The 14,059-nt window shown below is 39.0% G+C and overlaps 1 pseudogene; it reads left to right on the forward strand.

Moving 5' to 3' along the window:
• The first annotated feature begins 7,835 nt into the window (after window positions 1-7,835).
• Window positions 7,836-14,059, forward strand: part of LOC149253551 (uncharacterized) — a 79,026-nt pseudogene continuing 72,802 nt past the window's right edge.

Consider the following 14,059-nt stretch of genomic DNA (forward strand, 5'->3'; position numbering starts at 1 on the left):
GATTGATAGTTAACTAGTTGATTACTGAGTGAGTTGAAGTTACAGTTCCACATTTGGACCTTCCACTAGTTCCTCTTGCAGTTAGAACTAGTTTAACTGACCATAACTCAATTTAACTGAAATATATTGCTAGAAATTAGCAATCAAGCATACCGAACTGAACTCAAGGTTCCCCAACTCGAATTAACTGAGTGACCAGTGCCATGTGACCTTAGTTAACTACATCCAAGATTTATGCTGAAATAGAAATTCAAAGTTTAATCTAGTTTGACCAAGGAAAATTCAAACTTAGATTTTCTTGCTGCATTTTCAACAATTTTGTCCCAATTGTCTTTATTTATGAATGCATGTACACAAGTGAGAGTTGTAGGGATTAATTTTTCATTGTGCGGGGCTTAAAATTAAAGTTTTCATTGTGTAGAGTAAGCTTCTTTCCCAAAGTGACAGCTCTATCCAATGGAACATTGACTATGACTTAATTAGATTTGTTTAATAATAAATTTTATCACTTTGTAAAAAAAACAAGAGGGACTTATGGCAAACCAAATTATTTTTCTCAACTTAAAAGCAAGATCTCCTAATAATAATAATAATAATAATACATTAAACTATGGGTTCTATTTTTCGAAGCATTGTGCAAAAAATCATATTTCGTTTTGCAATAGCCAATGGTATATTGGTCTTTCTAAGTAATTTAGTTATAGACATGTACAATTTGTTTTCTTAAAGCAAATAGGAATTTAAATAACTTGTGCTAGATGTAGGAATGTGTTTCATTGTGCAAAACTTTTTTTTTTTGCGAAGCTCATATTAAAGCTTACATTATGCACACGAAACTGCTTCTGCACAATGAAAGTTTTTATTAAACAAATTGTTGTCACTGCTACAACACCCTCCAAAATTTGGTGCAGTTGGAACCTACCTTGGCCTTGTATATTGTCATCACAAACATTGAAATCCATTCCATGTGTTTTCTCTAAGTGTTTTGGTCCCTTTTGCGAGAAAATAAAAGTGTCACCTTTTCGCATGTTAAGTGTTACACGACATATATAAGCTTGTTTTGGTTATTTCATGGGCTTATCTTTGTGAAAATGAGTTATCTTATCATGTAAACATCCATCACATTCATTTCCAAAGTTTTAAGCATTGTTGCACAAGTGTTGTCACGGTTGTGTCAAAGTTGTCGCATTGAGGGAAGTATGTTTTTCATGTGTCCTGGATGATATATGATTGTTGTGTCGTCAAATGTTCTAAGTGTGTGATCTCAATTGAGTCTCATCACTGTTCACATGAACTTTATCGATCCTACACTTAACCAAATTCTAAAAACTTTCAGACCAAGCAAATCAGCCTCATCTGACACTCCTGAACTGTGCATTGCGCAGTTCCAACCCTCAAGCTACAACCATGCCTCTCGACACTGTGTAATGTGCAGTTCCTACCTCCCAGGATTGTGCACTGCGTAGTCTCAGTGCCCAAGCCCAAACTGTGACCTTCGAAATTGTGCAATTCAACCCTCTAGCCCCAACTACGCATTATGTAGTCTCTAAGATCAAGCCCAACCCTTGAGCTCCTGAGATGCGAAATCACCAAGTCTGCTCTGCCTTCCAGAACTACACAGTTGGATGAAACAATGCAAAACCCCTAAGCCTGACTCACAGAGTTTCAAAACTGCACAATTTACCTGCCTAGTCTAGCCTGAACTGCACATTGTGCAGTCTTACGGCTCAAGCTTTACCCCCGAATACTTGAGTTGCGCAATTGCGCAGTCACTTAGCCTCTCCTTCAGCCAACAACCCAGTTCCGACTTAGTTAATGGATCAAGATGCAACATCTTGAACTAGGGGTTTATCAGATTGATGTTGTCTTGTCATGCGTGAATTGGAGATGCAGGTACTATATAAGTCCATGACAAGATGATGAAGAAGGAGATGGAGAAGGGAAACATGTTGAAATAAATATTTGTAGATGGTTATGCAAGCTAATCAATCAACACAAAGCAAAGGGACACTAGTTTGCGATCACAACTCAAGACTTGGTATCATTGAAGAATCCTCACCCCTAAGCCATATAGAGGTGGACAAAAGAGAATACTCAAGAAGATACATAGCAAGGAGCAACACGAATGGCTTGCCATTTCCATGCCATCATGCAGTCCATGTCAGTAGTGTCATGTCATGAGTCATCATATGCCACATCATTATTGTGGATTATGTAATTTACTATTCGAAAATGTATTGTGAAGAGGAAGTCCAAAGGACATGTACAAAAGATGAAGAGTCATGTAAAGTTGAATAGTCATAGGAAGTCAAACAATCATTAGGGTAGTAAAAGAGTCACAAGGAGGTGAAGCATCACCCCATTGGTTATATATACACCCTCATTGTATGAGCAAAGGACTTTTCACCTTGGCTCCTCCTATAAGGAATTAGAGAGACAAGCTAATTCTTTTAAGAGGCAAGCAGTGGCTCCAATGCTCCATTATTGGAGCTAGTGGTGTTAAATGTATACATGTGTCTTGGGAATTTTACTTTATATATGAAGCCTAATGGCCAACACATTCTTCATGCATTGATTATGAATGTTTGTAAGACTTTTCTGTGAATGTTTATGATTCATGTTATTTTTCACCTGTACTGAAGTAGTTGAACTATTTCGGCTATTTTAGTGCTTATCATATTGAGAATGTGTTGTAGTGGTTGCAATGCCTATTGCATATTCGTGGAATTTTCTGCTAGGTGTTAGACACATATCTCTCTTTGTGTGTGTTTATATTAGGGTGGTACTATTACTCCTCTCTTAGAGGCTCACTTCCTTTTCCCTCCACAGTAAAATAACCTTGACACACCTACAATCGAATACTCACCAGGCACACTTACTTTCTTTTTGAAGGCATGCATGCATTCCTCTCTCTTGCTAGGAGCTAAATCCAAGGAGAATCTATAATAATATATGGAAACCTGACTGATACTCCAGCTGGGGCTCCTATTCCAAACAGTGTGAGGTCTAATTGGGACTTCACATCGGGGATACCCCCTTGGTTGACAAATTTCCAGCATCGTCAACAAAATGGTGCTAGAAGGAGGTCTAGACGATAGGTTGTGCCCAATGAGTCTGATTTGAATCTCCTATTCAAAATGGCTCTTCCCCAAATCATAATCTCGAGATATTTTTATAAAGAGCTTAATCTTACCATCCCTACAAAAGTTTTCCATAAACTGTCCCAATTTAAGTTTGATGGCGAGGGTGAATTAAATATTTGTGAACATCTATTTCAAGTTGTTCGCTTTTTATTTTCTAACGAAATACATTGCAAGGATGTCATGGCTAGATTACTCACCATCACATTTCAAGGCCATGTTAATCAATGGTGTCATACATTACCTACTGCTTCTATCCATTCATTCGACCAACTTGTGAAGGAGATTCATAAATCATTTGATAGGTATGATTACCAGGATGTTCTTAAAATAATTAATCAACTAAAAATGAAGCCTAATGAATCAATTGAGGATTTTTCTGATAAGTTCCTACACCTTTATTATGAATTTCAGGGAGAAGACACAGATTGAGATTTATTTAAAATTATTTTTAAGCATTTGGTTCATATCTCTTTTCACAGTGAATCTGAACCCCTTGATGCTTTTACCTCCCCAACTCTTGTAAATCACGAGACACCTCGAATTTCAAAGGAGGAACCTACTACTCCTTTTGTTCCTTGTCCTCCTTTTCTAGTTTCGATGTGGGTGCCTCCTTGTGATGATAATAAAGTTGGGAAACCTGCAAATCAAATTGCTAATCCATCTCTTTATTCTCCTCCCGCTTTTCATGATTCATATCTAATGGAAGAAACACAGAATGTCTCATGAAGCCTAGGGTGAAGTCTAATCCTTTCATTCCTCAAGGTAGAATCAATATTGAATCTGATTCCATTGAAAGTGTTACTTCTTCAAAGGGAATCTGCCACCCTCTATCATCTACATGTTGTGACTCTGCCTATCATGATCCGTGTGATTAATCTACTCCACCAACTAGCCCTTCACGCTCTCTTGATTTTCAAGTTGCTGCTTCAAATTGCAATCACATACAAGGCAATCACATTACTCTGGTAGAGGAGGAGGAAAGTGAAGATACTTTTGATCTCTCTTCCCTTTTTCAAAGTACCCCATATGAAGATGATGCACTTCCATTCTTGGATGATTTTCAATCTTCTAATATCAATAGTGAATCAAATGTAACCAATTCTTCTGATCGATCCGTAGCCTTGGGTAAAAATCATTCCGATGATGATGACTCTGTTGATGTATGCGATCACGAATGCCCAAGTGCACCAATAGATCTTTTAGTTTCTAAAGAAGATTTTTTTTTCAAAAAATCTAGATCTTAAATATGTTTCGGTCAAAGAATATTTGTTTATGAGTGATTCTTCCTCTTCACCTCCCTATCCTTTCAGTTTCTCAAAAATATTTTGTTTCGAAAGACCTAGATCTTAAATATGTTTCAGTCAAAGAATAATTTCTTATGAGCGATTCTTCCTCTTCACCTCCCTATCCTTTGTGCTCTACTCTTTACAATGCATCAACTGAGATGGAGATTCTCAACACCCTTCAAGTTTGTTATCTCATGAGTTGAATCTTGAAATGACACATGAGAGTGAGGATATCCATGAATAGGAAGAGAGCGATGAAACTATAGAGCATCCATTCGATCCCTTATCGTCTCTTGTTTTGTATGGGGGAAACTCTTCGAATCAGTGTGATCACGAGACTTTTCTGATTCATACATCCTCACTTATGCGATCAAAGGAATATAATGACTTGAGTAATATATTTTTTGAACTTGGAAAATATGATCAAGCTAGTGATGTAGATAGCTACACTCCAGATAATAGTGATCTTGTTAACTTAATTGATAGAAGTTTTTCGCATGCAATTTGTGATTTGACTCGGTTTATAAAATTTTCTTATATGTCTTTCCAAAGTTTCAAAATTTGTTAGGAAGTCAAGGCTCAACTCTCGTTGATGGTTATGTCATGTTCTCGCAATCCTAATAAAATTCCTGAGCCATGTCAGATTTGGATTTTCTCGCACAATTCTTTCATTTTTATTGTTTCACTTGATGCGAACTTGTTCTTGATGGATTTTGGAATTCCTCATTACAATTTTCCTATTTCTCGAGATCAAGTTTCTACATAAATCATATTGTTGTATAAAATTCATCCTCATGTAAATCTCTTGTATTAAATTCAAGTTTGGAGTGTATACCTTTCTTAAATATGCAGAATCGCGAAGCCGATCAATTTGGAGATCACCTTTGGATGAAAATTCCATATCTTCTGAGTGCTATGGCGAATAATCAACACCTATTTTTTCTTGTGAATGTCTTCGCACGCCATAAATCCTCTTAAGTGCTGGCAAGTGCTTGAGCTATTTGTTGAATCAAGTTCCTCTTTTTAACCAATTACATTTGGAATGGTTTTGTATATTTTCTATAATAGCACTCCTTTTCAATTATTTCGATGATTTTGATGCTTGTGCAATTTGTGACAAATTACAAAATGGGTTGTCACATTCGGCACGTGAGGAAGTTGGTTCTATTCTTCAGAGCTCCAGAAGTTCATACATTATCTGTTGGGTGTGCACTTCAAAATGTATACATACCATTCAGCTTTAAAGTACCTTGTCAACAAGCCTATGTTGGGGGCAGAAAATTGTAGGTGGTTACTGCTATTACAGGAATATGACTTCGAAGTAATTGTGAATCCATGAAGATTAAATGTTGGACCCGATCACCTTTCGCGAATTGAGAATGGCGATGAACCTACAATTCCTGATGAAGGATTGCCTCACGCACAGCTCTTTGTTGTACGCGTTACAGATGAAAATTTTGTAGATATAATCCAATTTCTATCTACGGTATAGCTCCTGAAGGATATACGACGTAGTAGAAGAAGGAATTGGCGGCCAGGGTTGCATATTTCTCCATAATTGCAGGGCACTTGTATAAAATGGGGTCAGATGAAGTTTTGGAAAGTATCCTCGCTGAAGCGCATGGAAGAGTTTCTGGAGGACATTATGTTGGACAAGCGACTGCGCAGAAGGTCCTACGAGCTAGGCTATGGTGGCCAACTGTGCACAAGGATTCAAAGGAATATTGTAGGGCATGTGACGTTTGTTAGAGGGCCAGGAAGTCGTTGCAAAGGGATGAATTGCCTCTGAACCTGCAAGTCTCATTACAGGCATTTGAAAAATGGGTAACAGATTTTGTGGGGACCTATTAAGCCACCAGGAAAAAAGACAGGAGCACACTACATCATCACAATGACAAGATACTTGACCAAGTAGGCTGAGGTGCAACCTGTAAAGGATTGCAGTGCAGCTACAATTGTGAAGTTTATATTTGAATACATTTTGTCTAGGTTTGGTTGTCTTAAGATTTTGATGAGTGACAGGGGTTCACATTTCCTGAATGAAACGATTGTTACTTTGCTAGAGGAATTCTAGATGTATCATCAGAAGAGGACACCATACCATCCTCAAGAAAATGGAACAGTTGAAGCTTTCATAAGATCTTGGAGAATGCTTTGACAAATATCTATAACACGAATAGGAACGATTGGGATGTGCACATACCAGTTTTCCTTTGGGCATATAGAACTACCTGTAAGGAGTTGACTGGGCAGACAACATTTCGACTAGTATATGGACAAGAAGCAGTGATGCCAATGGAATACATAGTGCCTAGTTTGAGGATTGTTGCAGTCAAGGAGATGGAATATTAGGATATAATGGAAGAACGCCTTGTGCAGATACTCGAGTTAGAAGAAGATTGATTCTTGGAAGGTTTCCATCAACAGGTGTAGAAGGATAGAGAAAAGGCATGGCATGATCGCCACATTAAGTAGCGAACCTTTAAAAATGAAGATTTAGTATTGTTATATGATAGAAAGTTTACTAAGTTCCCAGAGAAATTTCAGATGCATTGGTTGGGACCATACATCATCAAGGAGATTACGAATGGGGGAGTCATTCATCTTGCGAAGCTGAATGGGGAGCTATTTCTAGGAAGAATCAATGGAAGTTGGTTGAAGTTGTACAGGGGTGATTCTACCCCTGCATGATGACTATATGAATGCAGGCCACTCTTAGTACTTTAGGCAGTTGGAAGGAAGTATGAGACTATAAACCACTCTTCCAAGAGAATAGTTTGGAAAAGAGATTGGGTAGCACAACGGTTAGGAGAAAGGCGCACATGGGAGCTGCCACGATGGAGTTGTGATAGCAAGGTGGGTCTCACACATCCTAGCCAGAAAGTGAACGTTGAAAACACTGTAGGTGATTGCATGGTTATTTTTTTGTTAAAGGGGGGAAAATAATTTGAGCATATCTTTGGAAATCTATAGCCAAAAGATAATTAATGAGGGAGATCTCAAGGGAATTGATGGATTTGAATTCAAACAGGGCTATAAATACAACATCCCTCTCCCCATTCGAACACTTTTCTTCCAGAGAGCTTGTCTTTATATTTTGCGCCTAAGTGTGAACATAAACGATTGTTGTATGTTTGGACGAGATTGGAAAGAAGTAGAGAAGGATTTTTCACAGAAGGGGTTTGGGATTGAGGAATATTTTCCTGAGTGGCAGAAGAAACTATTCTAGGAGAGCCTTGAGAAAATGACTACAACACCACCAATCCCTACCACAGCTCCAAGTTCATTGAGGCGGCCAAAACCTACCACCTCTGTGGCATGAGAGAGAAAGCAGAAGAAAGCACAGCAAGCCTTAGTTCGGTAATTGTCGCGCAAAAATCCAACTAAGATTAGACAGAAGGGTCATATGGATAAGAATAAGCAACTGGCAGAACCCCTGGATCTAGATGAAGAAGAGCTGAATATGGGGGTCGAAGACATTAGCGCGGAGGATGCGGAACCAATTACCCAGCTACCGCCATATGTAACCCCTAGGAAATCCACTGCCAAAGTGACCAAGGACCTGGAATCGTTGAAATACAAGGTATTCATGCCTTTGCAGTTGCAGGAAGTACCTGTTGAGTTCAACTTTTTCGGCCGATTACCATTTCTGAAGATGGAGGATTGGGATTTGGGCAACCATGTGAATTTTATGATGTTAGAACCTAGTAAATACTTGAAATCGGTCTACTATGAGGAGGCGGGTGTTACAAGGCTTGAGCCAATAAAGTGGGCAGATGGAATTGAGCATGTAGGGTTGCTCAATATGTTGTATGTCCCACACTTTATCCACAACATAATTAATACTGTCTGTGTGTGTCAATTGTTGGTGTTGGTTCATGATGAGTGCCTATGGCTGGGAGGGCACATTCCAACTGACAATATGTTGGTCCACTGAATCACCTTGTTACCTTATTAGGGCATGAACCCCACAGAGGCTTTTGTGTGGAAGTCACAGGAGAAGAAGCTCATGGATCATATGAAGAACAACTTAGGGTTGGTGAAGTAGTCGCGAGGCTACGCCATTAGCTCTATCTCGAATGGAGTTGTGAAGTTTGCTGCACAGAATTTGGTAGGAAAAATAATGCGGAAATGTCGTGTCAATGAAGTATCGACACCAATGGTATATTTAGCTACGCAGTGCAACCAAGAGGTCCAATTCAATTGGGAAAAGTACCTCTGCCACAAATTCTTGTAGGATTGTCGTGAAGCCCAAGAGGATGGAAAGGAATTCCACTATGCATGGTTACTGTTGTTGATCACGTTGGTCTCCTAGACGATGCCTAAGGATAGCTAGTTCCCAACGCCGGATCCAGTCTTATTCGAGGTTGCAAAATTCACCTTGTTATGGGCAACAAAGCACCCTGACCGCATCATTGAAACTAAGATGTTATAGGTCTTGTATGAGTCAGAGTTGTGGATGGTGATCAACAAAATTCCACGGTTGTCATCCTGCCTACACGCGCAGTATAAAAATATAGTAGACTTCAAAGCATATTTTCACAATTTGTCCATGCATGTGAAGAAGGATGTTGCAGGAACATGGCACAAGTTGTCATATTTATTCGTGGAGGACGATATTATTGGGGTCATTAGCAAATGGCTGAGCAATTCGCTCACCCCATTTGGTGAAGTTGCAAGAACAATTAAGGTCGTAGAAGGCGAAACGAGGAAAACAACAGTTACGATAGAGGCCATGAATGACAAGAAGAAAGAAGTGCAAAAGGAAAATGCTTCTACGACAGAGAAGGTAACATAGAAGGAAAAGGCTACGCAAGCAATAACATCACAGGTCATTATTGACCTTGACGAACCTAAGACAGAGCGTGAAAATGTTGACATAGAAACCGTAAATGAAGAGGAAGGGGGCGCAAACACCTATGTCAGATCGGAGGACTTAAAGTCCCCCTAAAGGATCAAGAAAAGGAAAAAGTGTAGTTCGATGGGGCCACAAAAGAAGCAAAAAGCTGACAAGATTGCAGGTACTGAACTGTTAGCCCTCACGGAGGGGGATCTTGATGAAATCGGCGATGTTGTCCGCTCCGCTACAAAAAATATATGGGGGCACATCGAGGACCAGTACAAGCAGGTACTGGAAAAAGTGAAACAAGGCCTAAAAGAATTACAGATTCAAACAGGATTGATCCAAGCAAGCATGGTGCAAGCGAGCGTGCCAAAATTTAGTACCATTACAGAAATCAAATTCGAGCTCCGAGCAGTACAACTACCAGGGGGCTCTCTCCATTTTGAGCTAGCCGAAGACCAGGAGCACACGCAGTACTAAAAAAATCTAAGTATCAACCTTGCAACACTGCCTATCCAAACCTTGCATGAGTTGCACCAAGGAGTTTTAGATGAGTTCCGCATCCAGGAAAAAAGAGCCCTGTTGATTATTAACGAGGTAAAAACTAACAATCAATAACTTTTTGTAGAGAAAGTGCAGGCCTTGCAGGCCCATGACGAGGTGATGTAGCGAAATCAACAGCTAAAGGCATCCCTTACCTAAGTGTGTAGTGAGCTCTTTGAGCTCCAAATTCCAGATGTGGCCTCAGTAGAGAAAATTCACAAGTTAGCTATTGCAATGAAGGCATCCAAGGAGGAATTTGGAAAGGTATAGTTTGAGCTGCAGTTGCAGATTTCAAAGCTTCAACTGAAGCTGCAACCAACCACACCTTTGGAGGTTAGATAGCAGCACAATGTTGCCAATAAATCATATATGATAACTCTGGTTGTTGCAGTCAAGGACTGTAGCTAATTGTTTGAGGAGACAATGGAGATGTGGACCTTGTTGCAGGAGGATCCACACTTGCAGATGATCAAAACTAACATCTGCAAAAAGCAACTACAGTTTGATGAGATCAGGGCCACAACGTGGACCTTAGCACCTATGCAAAGTTACACCGGGCTTCAAGAAGGAAATTCATACAGGCCCAGATTGATTAGTTGTGTCAGAAGGCCTCTATTATTTCCTCAAGGACACAACCATGGGCTGATGAGGCAAGTCAACTATCATAGACCATTCAGAGAAGGCTAAAAGCTCTTCAGCAGACATAGGGAACTATGGGCCTTGCACTCAAAGGTCCAACAAAGGAGAAATTGGTTGAATAATTTAGCCAGGTTTTCATGTAAGGAACAACAGATCTTTGAGTATTGAAGATAGAATTCAACGGTCTGCAATCAAAGGTTGAGGCAACACCAGCAGAGTGACTCGGGATGAGTCACGACTTTGTGTTGGAAGCTTATTTGGGGAGGGGTCCCTTGGGTCAAATTTTGTTAAATATTGTAAAGCATCCACATTTTGAGAAGCGGAGAATGAGTAGTGCAAGTCGATAGGAGTCAAAGGGGATTTAGGAAGGTCAAAGCCCCTTAGTTTGTTAAAGTCAAGTTATTTTGAGACCTGCCCATGGTTTGCAAACCACGGTGTTGTAATGAAGAAGAATATAAAAGGAAGTCATAGATGATTCATAAGGGATTTGAACGAAGTAAGAGAAGTGCATGAGTTGAGTCTGATTTTATCTATTATGTACTTGGGTGAAGGGGAAGGATCCTATAGCTGTGTGCATGGAGTCCTTGGTAAGTCCGCGGCTGAGTGCGTAGGCCCCTGCAGCTGTGTGTGCAGGTTGGGAAGAGTTCTAATTGAAGATCTGAAGCATAATAAAGATCTATTTTGCAGAACTATTTGTGCATTTATGTATTACTATTTTATTTCTGAACTTACTATATTTATGATCTGTTGAATGAAATTAATTAGGAAAGTACTGAATAGATTCGCGCAGACATGGATTTGTTTATTTATATGATGTTAAGCATGATTAGCACAATCAACTAAGGACATAATTCTATTTACTATCTTTTATTGTAAGTTTCGAGTTCCAAGGGTTAGGTTTCACGAAGGTCAAGATCTACAGAAACACATCACCTAGCCCTTTGGATGTAGAAACCTGGTTCTAGCATCCCCTAATACTACCTCGAGTGAGAATGAATCCTACGCTATGCAGGTTATTACCTAAAGGGTCGGTAGTGTAGGGTTTAGTTGGTTAGCACAACTAACTCTGAACCTAGGTCTAAGCCCCCCTCTACGAGGTCCAGGGAAGTGCCCCAAGAAAAAAAAATGGACCCTATATTAGTTGGACAGACCTACCTATGGTTTTTTGCATGGGTTTTCCACGTGGTTTTGGGCATGATGGTTTTCTGCCCATGGTATCTTGTAGATCTGGTCAAGGGAACTACGGTTATGTTCTAATATAGGGTTAATGGATTAGATTTTATGAATTCTTCGGCATGTATATATGTGTGTTGTAACATTGAAAGGAATATAATGAAAAATCATTCTGGTAGTCTAGATTTTGGGATCTGTTGTGGCCAACAACAACACCCCTTCTTATTTAGTTTTATTACTAATACTAAATAAGTGGGGACCCTTCTCTAAAAAAATAAAAAAAATAAATTAGCACTTATATTTCCTTTTTGAATAAATCTTACTATCATAAACTTAGGAGAATACCCACAAAAATCCAAAAGGACTTAAGTTTTATGATAAGTTCGAACAAAATCGTTCTCTCAATAATAAAGCGTCGCATCGCAAAAAGGTAATGGATGACACCATATAAGCAAACTACTAAGATTGCGAAATCGCGATGCGAGATCGCACACTGAAGAAGCTCATCGTGCGTCACAGTTTTCATATGCCTCAAGTATCACTTAAGGTAAAATACCTCAACCCGGCGATATGCGATAACACATCTCGCAAATCGCATCTCGCAAAAACATGTGGTGATAGATGATTGTTAAACACAACAGATTAGCAATATTGCGATCTGCGATATTGCGAAGCAAATCACAAAATCGCTTTATTGCAGATCTACAGGGCTCATCGTTCAAAAAAGTTTTTTTCGTAATCCGATGCCAAGTTATGCGCATTAATGTTAATTTAATGAGTTAGTTGATGATCATTAATGAGATAAGGTTTGGATCTGATCGAAAGGTCATTTCACGTAGGGTGGTATATTTTATATGATTTCGGCATTAAAAGCTTTCCTGTCACCTTATTTCTTATCATTACTCTTTCCTTATTTGTAAATTGCAGGAGCAAAAAGCATAAAGGTATACGTAGCAGTGTTCAGAGTATAATGGGAAAGAAGGGAAAATCTCCGATTTCTGAAGACAAAGAAATGACGCCCTTATACACAGACACCACCTATAATAGAGACGCCAGCATAACTACTTGGGAAGGCATGTACAGTCTACTTGAAGAAGAAAATCCTAGAGTAATGGAGGTTAAAGCAACTGCAGACTCACGCAGGTCGTCTAAGGCATCAATTACAGAACTTGCATGTTCATTCTTGCACCGGATAGTGGCGAGACCCAAGATTCTTCCATACACGGACATGGTCAAATGGGTACTGGATAGTGCTGACATAATAGACAAACAATTTAAGACTCAGAGCCAAGAACTCATTGGGTCATTCACACCACAAAATTTAAGGTTTATATATCCTCTAACAAAAACACGTAAGAAGCGAAAAATATCACCAGGGAAGCCTAGATCGAGAAACGGAGGGAAAAACCCCTTGAGAAGGAAAGCCTCTGATCACTCAGTCACCTGTAAGCTCGGAAAATTGTAGGAAAAAGTGCTAAAGGCTAAAGGCAAAACCCGAGCTCTAAAAACCAATGGTATTTATTAGGGATATCCTTAAGTGGTATGTAAATTTCTGATCATTTGATTTAGCATCTACAGACAAGTTGGAGACAAAAGGCTGAAGAAAGAGCAGAGTCCATCAAGAAGTTAACCAAGTTGAATTGGGATTCTCACTGGCAGTACTTGGTTAAACCACACAGTGAATGCATGACTCTCAAATGCCTTATGAATTTTGTTGAGAAGATAGTGCCAACACTTGCCGATTCTGTTTTTGCAGGGAAACTAAAATCGGAGGTCAGCCAACCAACTCTCCTCAAGCCGATGCTGAATTCTTGCGACCACAGAGAACAGATACATAGATAGTTAATTTCCAGATTTAGTTTTAGTTTTAGTTTTGATTTATTTTTGCCTTAGATGAGGACAGTCATTTAAACCTCCTCCTATATTTTTGTAACAGACTATTTTTAAGATTTAGCTAGTATTATTTCAACCCCTCTCATGCATTTAGAGAAGGGTCCTGAAATTTGTCAAAAACGTTTCCTCAGAACATGCACTTTTGCACCCTCGAAGGAGGTTTTGATGAATGAATGGAACAAGATTTATTGATATCTGTGTTTAATGTCTACTACTGAAATGCACTTTTGTACTCTTAGTAGATGTTGAATTAGGAAGAGATAAATCATTATTGCTGAAGTTCATGAGCAGAACTTGTCATCAATGGTACTTTTATCTCTTAATGATTTCTGCTTATGTGTTAAGGTGATTTTTATGTTCAGTTATTTATATATGAATGCTTGAATGTTTGATTTATCATTTGGCACTTTTGTAAAGTGATGACTATTCTATTTATGCTTAATGTATGAATGACTTACTATGCGATATGTTTCTCACAATTGTTTCGGCTAACTTTTTATACGAAACAGTTCATTTTTATTGAATACTTTTCTCATAGC

This window comes from Pinus tabuliformis, chromosome 7 (genome assembly GCF_031772625.1).
Source record: "Pinus tabuliformis cultivar Carrire ecotype Pingquan chromosome 7, CPIR1, whole genome shotgun sequence".
NCBI lineage: Eukaryota > Viridiplantae > Streptophyta > Pinopsida > Pinales > Pinaceae > Pinus > Pinus tabuliformis.